Raw genomic sequence first — 4,233 nt, forward strand, 5'->3', positions numbered from 1 at the left:
GAGATGACAACTTAAGCCCACGCCAGATCCCGGCGGGCGGCGGCTGCTCCTCGGAGGGCAGGTCGCTATGATGGCTGGTGGTGCCCCCCTCCCTCTCCCTGGTCAGCGGCTGAGATGGGGAGAGGCCGAGAGGATGTTGTGCGCTGCTTTTTTTTATGGATTGTTTCTTTTTTAGGGGATTTTGAGGGATTGTTGTGCGCTCCTGGAAACGGGGAAAGGATGGGGATGCGCTAGGTGAGCTGGGTTCGGGAGGAAGATACATACTCCCTCCGTTCCTAAATAGATGACCCAACTTTGTACTAGTTAGTACAAAGTTGGGTCATCTATTTAGGAACGGAGGGAGTGTGTATTAATCACTTCCGCCTTACACTATCTTAAGATGCGCCAAACTCTAAACGTATATGCTCACAAAAGAAAACCAAATGCCATGTAAGAATTGGCCGGATGTGAATGATGTTTCACATGACTAATGTTTTCCCGTTGCAACACACGGGCATTTAACTAGTATATTAAAATAAGCATTGTTCAAAATTATGTTCTATGCAGCATTTGTCAGATATTTAAATCAGTTCAAAATCTTTAGAGTTGAACATTACTCTGGTGGGCTGGGCTTTGCTCGTGCCCACCTACATGGGCCACAACCCTTCTTCCTAGCTCTGCTAGAGGAGGCTTAGCACTGCATGTCTACTCACTAATTAGTCCCACCTCGCTAGTTTAAGCGACACTGGATCAGTTTATGAGGTGAGGCGGGGTTGTTGTAGCACGACCTTACTTGAACAGGATCTGTTCTACATGCTCGTCCCACTGCATCCTTTACCAATAAGGAGGCAAGCACTTCAGTCTGGTTGATGCATTCTGACCTCTAAGCTCAGAGGTTGTCTGACAGACTACACAAAATCTTTTTGTTTTTTGCAACTCCTTCCGTCAACTCTTTTTACCTTGTGGCAACCGATTCTCTTCGAAACTATGCATGATTCAGTTCTACAATGGATCTGGAATGCACGTACTTTTTCATTTCTTTTGAACTTGTTTAACCAACAAATCTCCCTCCTTAATCACACATCTGAACAAATGTATGGTCCAGTTCAAAGTATAGTATTAGTAGTAGTGGTAGTAGTGCTAGTCACTGCAAAAATATCTGAAAGTTAACAGAAGCCAACTCACCTGTTCTAGGAGCTCGATCGCTGAAAGATTTTGCTTCACGGTTTAAGCATTTATACAACAGTTTACCGGTCCATGGATCACATGCTTGGCTTGGTTGTCGTCGAGACTGATTTGGAGCCTTCACCCGACACGACGTGTCACACTGTATCCACATGTGCAAACTAATCAAGAAGCAGTTAGCGATTCTCTTATTACAAGTCCAGTGAATGATCGTCTGAAATTATCCATACTGAGAGTGACAGTAGCAATGAGATGTTTCACTACTGAACAGGGAGAGAAAATTGACCAAGATGGCAAGGAACTAGTGGCTGAACAAGTATGTTCAGTAAGGTAAATGTGTACGGAGACTGATTTCTGCAAAACTCGTCTTTGTATATAGCTTGAATAACTATTTCTTCACACACACACAAAATCTCCAAAAAGTTTCATGGCATTTGGACTTCGTTTGGTACTGATATTCTGCAAAGTAAAAAACAAAAAAAAATAACAACTAACACTGGGCACTATGTCAATAGGTTAGTCCCAAAAAATTATATAAAGTTGCTATAAAATGAATATAAAACATTCAAAAATGATAATATAACAGCATGGAACAATAACAAATTATAAATACACTGGAGAGGTATCAATGAGCATTGCTCACTTTTCAAAGAAAAGGAGACTGATCCTGACGCTCTTTGCCAACCAAGTTCAATGGTACGAAAAGGAGGCTTATCCATCTCGATACGTGCCTGACATTCACATCCAGTCACCCACAAACACTCCAAACCAGATTTATCTCAATGCTCTGGACTTGCATTGTCATTCTTACTAGCTGGTTTGCTATGACCTAGGAGAGACATAGCTCTGAGATGCAGTGTATATGTGATTTCGCATGCATTCGATAAAACTTTACCGAGTCCGACCTAACTCTACCATCATACTCTTCATTAAGGAAAACCAAGTTGCGGAAAATACACTGACCCTGCTGCATGACCCTATTTCGTTCGCCAAGGAAGGACACCTGGATTATGAACAAGTTGTGGTCCACCTAGTGTATCTCTATCTCATAGACAAGCCTCAATGCGGATTTCATCATGTTCTTGAAAGGATCTATGTTAAACGGATGCCTCTGAAGGAAATATGCCCTAGAGGCAATAATAAAGTTGTTATTTATATTTCCTTATATCATGATAAATCTTTATTATTCATGCTAGAATTGCATTAACCAGAAACTTAGTATATGTGTGAATACATAGACAAAACATAGTGTCCCTAGTATGCCTCTACTTGACTAGCTCGTTAATCAAAGATGGTTATGTTTCCTAACCATAGACATGTGTTGTCATTTGATGAACAGGATCGTGTCATTAGGAGAATGATGTGATGGACAAGACCCATCCATTAGCTTAGCATTATGATCGTTACAGTTTCATTGCTACTGCTTTCTTCATGACTTATACATGTTCCTCACACTATGAGATTATGCAACTCCTGAATACCGGAGGAACACCTTGTGTGCTATCAAACATCACAATGTAACTGGGTGATTATAAAGATGCTCTACAGGTGTCTCTGAAGGTGTTTGTTGGGTTGGTATAGATCGAGAATAGGAGTTGTCACTTCGTGTATCAGAGAGGTATCTTTGGGCCCTCTCGGTGATGCTCATCACTATAAGCCTTGCAAGCAATGTGACTAATGAGTTAGTTGCGGGATGAAGCATTATTGAACGAGTAAAGAGACTTGCCGGTAACGAGATTGAACTAGGTATGATGATACTCACGATCGACTCTCGGGCAAGTAACTTACCGATGACAAAGGGAACAACGTATGTTGTTATGCAGTTTGACCGATAAAGATCTTCGTAGAATATGTAGGAGCTAATATGAGCATCCAGGTTCCGCTACTGGTTATTGATCGAAAATGTGTCTTGATCATGTCTACATAGTTCTCGAACCCGTAGGGTCCACACGCTTAATATTCGATGACGATTCACTACTGCAGGGTGCTGGTAACATGACATTACGATCAGAGACCCTTTGAGAAACTGTGCGCGATGCAATAATCGCAAACGGCGGTGTCAGAGAACCTTCAAAAATGTCCAAAATGTTTGCGATGACCGATGCACCAAACACGGTTCTGATTTTAGTTGCATGTGCGATGCAGGGCATACGGTTGATCTAGCAAAGCTGTTTGCGATGAGGAAGAGCAACAGAAACGGGCAGCCATATCAGTGTGTGTGCGATATACGGCATACAGTTCCCTCCGATGAACTGTGTGCTATTAGGGAATGCAACAGAAATGGTCAGCCAGATCAAGGTGTGTGTGATATACGGCATACGGTTCACTCGGACAAACTATTCTCGATTAGGCAAGAGAACGGAAACGGTTCGTCTTAACAAGATGTGTGTGATATGCGGCATTTGCGATCAGCCAAAAGAACATAAACGATTCGTATAAACCAGATGTGTGTGATACGCAGCAAACATCCCACTCGGATGAACTTTTTGCGATGAGAAATCATAACACAAACGGTTACTATAGTAAGTTCGTTTGCAATTGTGTTCGTACAAAAACTTTACAAAATGCAAACTAGTTGCTTGCGTATAAACAAATATCGAAAAATAACGAGATAGACATTCTTCAAGCCAATCAACATGTGTTCAGAAAACAAAAAATGTCAAAAATTACAAAACAAAGACCTCGATATTAACTAGATGGGATGGTTAGTACAAAGGTTTATAATACAAAGGTGTATAATAAACCTTTGCAGTTGCCCATCCAACTAGTTAATATTGAGTCCACTTCTCATCCGGTCACCCATCTCATGACTACTCAAGCCTCATCACACTTAACTTGGGAGTTCTGTTAGATGACCTATCGGTAGGGAAGCTGGTCCTTACTGCTGTAGATCCCTCTTTTGCAGCCTTTATTGCGCAACACAATGGAAATGATTCAACTGAACAATATGTGTGTGATACACGGCAAACAGGTCCGTGATCAAAAATGTGTGCGAAAACCAATAATAATACAGACGATTGCTGCTAATAAGCTGTGTGCTTTGCTCTGTCTACAGAAGAATAACACACA

At 41.5% G+C, this 4,233-nt stretch overlaps 1 pseudogene; it reads left to right on the top strand.

Moving 5' to 3' along the window:
- Positions 1-762: 762 nt before the first annotated feature.
- Positions 763-889, top strand: LOC119327180 (annotated as a pseudogene).
- Positions 890-4,233: the final 3,344 nt, after the last annotated feature.

Source organism: Triticum dicoccoides, chromosome 6B, assembly GCF_002162155.2.
Source record: "Triticum dicoccoides isolate Atlit2015 ecotype Zavitan chromosome 6B, WEW_v2.0, whole genome shotgun sequence".
Lineage (NCBI taxonomy): Eukaryota > Viridiplantae > Streptophyta > Magnoliopsida > Poales > Poaceae > Triticum > Triticum dicoccoides.